The following is a 6,506-nucleotide window of genomic DNA, read 5'->3' as shown; positions in this document are numbered from 1 at the left end:
TGCACAAAAATGTTACAATGAGCCTGTGGGAGAAGATAAAAAATGATAGATCCATGTAGCTCACTATTGAGCCAGCTTTTTGCTATCATAACGACATGCCTGAAAGAACTTCTATTGGGAAGAAAACCAGCTTGTGGTTATGGAGCTTCATGGTATAATAGTGAAAATTTTATGTAATCCCCAAAACCAATCTAAAATTTGAGTTTACAGAGTATTTATATCAACAATTGACAGACTTAAAAGAATGAATTCAAAATAGTGAGAAATTTTTAACGGATAAAAATTATGCATACCTAGATACCTAGAACTTTTTTTTAAAGATTTATTCATTTTTATTACAGCCAGATATACACAGAGGAGGAGAGACAGAGAGGAAGATCCTCTGTCCGATGATTCACTCCCCAAGTGAGCCGCAACGGGCCAATGCGCGCCGATCCGAAGCCGGGAACCAGGAACCTCTTCCGGGTCTCCCATGCGGGTGCAGGGTCCCAATGCATTGGGCCGTCCTCAACTGCTTTCCCAGGCCACAAGCAGGGAGCTGGATGGGAAGTGGAGCTGCCGGGATTAGAACCGGCACCCATATGGGATCCCGGGGCTTTCAAGGCAAGGACTTTAGCCGCTAGGCCACTGTGCTGGGCCCCAAGAATTTTTTTTAATTTTATTTATTTATTTATTTATTTGAAATGTAGGCCAACAAAGATTGAGAAAGGCAGAGAGAAAAACGTTTTCCACCTGCTGATTCACTTCACAAATATAAGCAACAGGCAGAATTGGGCCAGGTTGATGCCAGGATCCAGGAGCTCTAGCCTGGTGTCCTAGTTGGGTGGCAAAGATCAAAGTGTATGAGCTATCTTCCATTGCCTTCTCAGGCATGTTAGCAGACACCTGGGTTGCAAGCTGGGACTCAAAAATTGACATTCTGATACGGGATGCTGGTGTTTCAACTGTTTCCTTTGTTTTTAGAATGACTGTATTTTATTTATAATTTTTTAATTTGTAATGCTTTAACTTTCATGATACAGTTCCACAGGCACAGGGATACCCTCTTTCACACCCCCTTACTCCATCTCCTACTGTTATCCCCAATATTATTATAACAGTACAGTCCTTCAACAATAGTCACAAGCTCAGCATTCTACTATTTAAGTGTGTCCTTACATTGTAAGTATAGACAACAGTAGAATGCCTAGTATCCTATTGTAATGATATATATAACAGCTTCGTTGGGACAGCTCCTTTTATTCAGGAGTAGAGACGCATACTGCAACATATCTTTACTTCCCAGTGTGTAGTCTCCATTCTACAGTTAATCATTGGGAATATATATATATATTTACATATACATACACACACAAGTTTAGGTATGCATCATTTTGTTTTGTATTTTGCATAAAAGTTGCCTAACAGCCTCAGTATCTGTGGTTTCAGTCGAGTAGTCTCTGATAGTTTTGTTACAGCAGCTGAACTGACTAAAATGGCCTTTGAATAAATGGGAACAGAATCAATTGTATATTCTTAAGAAAACTGAGAGAAATTTGACCTCCTACACACACACACACACACACACACACACCCCAGTTCAAGAGGTCTGTAGATAGAAATAAGAAAGTTAATATAATAAATTTCATAGAAGAAAACAGGATGCATTTTTCATGCCCTGGGAAAGATCTTGTCACTAACAGGATCAATTACTAACCAGACAACAAAGGATTTATGGGCTACCCTCTGTTAAAACTAAGAACTTCTGTTCATCAGGATAGACCATTTACTGGAAGGACTGTAATTACCCTAAGCAGGCTTTGTGAGGCCAGCTGGCCTAGCAAGTGTAATTAATAGTTGGAAATAAAGTCCTTTGGAAATTTGGTCTTGATTCAGATTTAGCTTCTGTTCTGGCTTCATCTATTATCGTCACAAAAGTATCGAGGACAAAAACCTAAATAGTCCCAGATCAGGGCTTCAAAACCAAATACATGTATAATTCATTTCCACAGGAGAACCTGGTTAATATTAACGATTTGACAAATTATATTGATATACAATTATCTTCCAGTTGCTGCTGACTTTAATAAAGGGCAAAGGGGCAACTCTTCAATGGCTTAGAATGTGTTTTTGTAAAATTTGAAAACTACTTTTCCGGTTCAGGAAGCAGGAGTGGGTGTGTGATGCCTAAGTAGAAAGGATGTGTGAGGTTCCTGAATTCCGTGCTGGGGTGCTTGAGTTCCAGGTCCATCTCTGTTGGAGTCCAGCTTCCCGCTGAGGAACACCCTGAGGCACAGCGTGGGATGGCTCAGGGATTTGGATCCCTCCCAGAATAAGATCTGGACTTCTGGTTTGGCTTGTTCAGGACATGTGGGAAGTGAACCAGTGGGTGGAAGATCTTTCTCTCTTTCTCTCTGCCTCCTTCCCTTTTTGCCAACCGTTCTTCCTCCCTCCTCCCTTGTTTCCCTCTCTCTTGCTCTCTGACTTTCAAATTAAAGGAAAATAAATAGAATTTTAAAAATCAGGAAGTACTGAATTTCATTGACTGTAAGACATTTTGATAATATTATTACTTTGTATTCACTGTAAGGCAAAATGTTGCCCATGAACCTATTATGCAACACGTCCTAATAATTTAGAACTCTAGCTTTAATCCTACTCTAATAGATATGAGATTAAATCTGACTCTCTAAAACTGTAGCCACTTATGTGTTAATACAAACTAAAAAATAGGGAGTAAATACATTTCTGAAGATTGTTATCAAAGACTGCTTCTTATAAATCCCTCATCTACTCAGCATCAACATTCTCTCTGCTGTTGGAGCGCAGATGAGGCGGCTTTACCAGGAATCCATGTAGCTAAAGGAGTCATGAGTGCAGAGCTTTAGTCTGACTAGACAGCCTACCCAGGGAGCGTGCATAGAGACAGCCAATTCAATGCCTTCCCTGCCTGCTCCCAAGCCTGGTAAGGATGAGTCAGGTATTCTTGCACTGTCTCTAGCCTTTCTTCCAGGCCACTGAGTGAGGGAATTCTGGGAAGCTATGGTGATTATACATAGCCAAGATTCACTGTTTGAATCATTTAAAAGTAGATAGTTCAGCTGCATTCAGTGCATTTATGACATGGCACAGTCACTATCATCCACCTTCAGAATATGTTCATCTCTCCAACAGACACCCTGTAACCGTTACTGCTAGCTCCCCAGTCCTGCCTGTGCCCAGTTCCTGGAACCAGCATTCAGCTGTATGAACCCAGTTACTGTAGGTGCCCTGTGTGCATGAAGTCCCACAGAATCTGCTATGTAGCACAATACTAGGATCGTCCCTGTGGTAGCACAAATTGGATTTTCACTGTTTTGACTGGATAATACTTCACAGCAGGTTTCTACTAGCTTTTGTTTTCCCATTCTTCTATCATTTGACATGTAGGTTGTTTCCATCTTTTGACCATAATTAAAGCTACTATGAGCACTGCCATAAGACTATCTTTGGGTTCCTGCTTTCAGTCCTTTAAGATAAACACTCAGAAGTAGATTTGATGGATCATATGGTAATTTGGCTGATCTTTTTGAGGATCTCCAATCATCAAGCTTTTTCCATAGTAGCTGAGCCATTTTCCATTCCCACCAGCAGGATATAGGGCTTCCACGTTCTCTACTTCCTTGCCAATGCTTGACTTCTTTTTTCTCCCTTTTCAAATAATAACTATTCTAATAAGCAGATGGGAGATCAAAACTGCTTTTTAAAGATTTATTGTTATTTGAAAGGCAGAGTTACAAAGGGCATATGGAGGGACAGAGATCTTCCATCCTCTGGTTCATCCCTCAGATGGCTGCACCTGTAGGAGCTGATCAAAAGCCAGGAGCTAGGAGCTTCTTCTGGGTCCCCCATAGGAGGAAGGGGCCCACGTGCTTGAGCCTTCCTCTGTTGCTTTCTCAAACCAAAAGCAGGGAGCTGCTTTGGAAGTGGAACAGTGAGAACCAGAAATGGTATTCATGTAGGATGCCAATACTGCTGGCAGAAACTTAGTCTGCTATGCTGCACCACTCACCCCAGGCACTTGCATTTTTTTGTGCTCAGTAGACCAAAACTGTGATTGTTTTTGATGCTAAACACGTTCCAACATCCCAGATCAAACCTGGGAAACCCCATGTTGCAATCTCTCATGACAGAATCTTTCTGAGCCTGAAATAGAAACCAAACTGTACATATTCTCTTTATGTCTGACTCTGTGCTAAGTGCCACAGTGGGCACAGGGAAGTAGTGAACTTGTGTGGCTACGAAGGTCTCCTTTCAGTTTTGCTCAAGGACAGTCCCGCAACGCTGAGAAAAGAGGAAGCGCATTTGTGCTGTTCTCCTATCTGTTTGGGTCCCCGGGGACTTTTCCTGAGCATCCTGGGAGGTCACCGGAGCAGCTGGCAAGGGTGCTCTTTGGCTCGTGTCGCCACCTTCAGGAAGAGGGGGTTGTACTTGGAATGATGATGAAATGCTACAGGAAAGAGCCCAACTTAGACTTCTGTGCAAGTCGTTTATATAAATCCGGGCCACCAAGAAGTGAAGGCCTGCACCTTCTTCCTCTGTAAGGTGAAGGCTTTGAACAGCTCCCCTGCTTCTTCCCTTGGTATGTGTACATTACTGGTGTATTCAGTGGACGACCAGAAACACTGTAACATACAATTCAGTGGGAAACAGTGTAACGCATGACTTTCTGAAAAACTGCACAGCAGTTCAGCACAAAGCTGGGAAACATTTTAAAAGGAGAACTCACCAAGAAACAGTACAGAATTCAAAATATTTGTCACTGTTAGTCCACTAAACGCACACATGTGTGCATGGCACGAAAACCAGCTTGGAGCATGCACTTTGGGAGAGTCAAAGCTTCCATCGTTTTCTGCACATGTTAAAGAATAAGCATAAGAGTATCCTGTGGGGCCCGGTGCAATAGCCTAGTGACTAAAATCCTCACCTTTCATGCACCGGGATCCCATATGGGCACCAGTTCTAATCCTGGTGGCCCCGCTTCCCATCCAGCAATTAGGAGAACCCACAAACGCTGAACCAGAGATTAATGAATGGTACTTCCTTATCTTTCCATAGTTTTATGTAAGCTTCTAGATCTTTATGTCCCATAGGGCCTTGGAATGTTTCTACTCTTCATATGAAAATATGTAGTAATTTTTCAGCTTCTATTTTTTTTTTCCCAGACACAATGCTTCTAGAAATGAGAAGACTCCTTTATATTCTTTGCAAACCCTAGGGAGCTTTAGCTTCTGTCTATGGTGTGTAGAGGTGTCCAGGACATGAATTTGAGCATGGTGTTGAAGTCCTCCGGGCGGCTCATGGCCATATGAGGATGCTAGTTTGCCTTTCCACTAGTTTCTCTAGCATTTTCCTGTCTGTGGAAGTGTACTGCCAGCTGTGCTTCCATTAATGAATGATTGCAAACCTTACTAAATACAGCAACATAGGAAACACTCAGTGGTGACCAATCTCATCAGCTCTTTATGGTGGTGGGAACCAGATATTGCTCACTGTAAAATAAAAATTCTCTGAACTCTAGTTCTTGCAAAGAAAAGAAAAAGGCATGCTATTAAAACCTGTGGTGGGATTTAAAAAATGGTAAATGGGATGAAATAGTGACACCCAGTGGCCATCTTCCAATACTGCATTCAAAAATTACCAGCCCGAATGGAAGCCTGCAATTGTGTCTGATTTTATGATTGGTCAAAACCTCCAATGAAAGAATCTCAACTGAATTTGAACTATGGAAATGCAACAAGGTGGAGCAATCCACCGTGGCGGGGGGGAGGGTTTGGGGAGGGGCGGGGGGAATCCCGGAGCATAAAAGAATGTGTCACATAATGCAATGAAATTAATAATAAAATAAAATAAAATAAAATAAATCCACAGTGAAAGAAATCACAAAAGCAACAGCAAGAAGGGACATTATTCAGCCATAAAAAGAAGAGCATCTTGTCACTTGCAACAAAATGTCATTGCAGCAAAGTGGTTGGCGAAATAAGTCAGACCAGAACAAATGTATTCTTCTTCATTTACAGAATCTGAACAAACAAAAAACCCAACAACCTTGAATACGGAATGGTGGTTACTAGAGGCTGGGAACAACAGAAGGGGATAGAATTGGAATCTTGGATAATGGAAACCAAATTGAAGTTAGAGTAAAGGAATAAGTTTCTGTTATTTCACAGCAGATGGGAATGATTATAGTTCACAAAAACCTATTACATGTTTTATGAGCAAATGGAAGGAAGGGATTCCAAGGCTCTGATCATGTCAAAGGGAAAGTTGATGACCCTGACTTTGATCAACACAACATTGTATATTTAAGTTGCAATGTGACAATCTTACCCATAGGTACACACAATCATCACTCAGAAAAAAATATTTTAAAAAGCGAATTGGATTTGAGATGAATCTTGTTTTTTAAGATTTATTTTATTTTCACTACAAAGTCAGACATACTGAGAGGAGGAGAGATAGAGAGGAAGTGGAGCTGCCGGGATTAG

This window comes from Ochotona princeps, chromosome 11 (assembly GCF_030435755.1).
Source record: "Ochotona princeps isolate mOchPri1 chromosome 11, mOchPri1.hap1, whole genome shotgun sequence".
In the NCBI taxonomy this organism is placed as follows: Eukaryota; Metazoa; Chordata; class Mammalia; order Lagomorpha; family Ochotonidae; genus Ochotona; species Ochotona princeps.
This window is presented reverse-complemented; position numbering follows the sequence as displayed.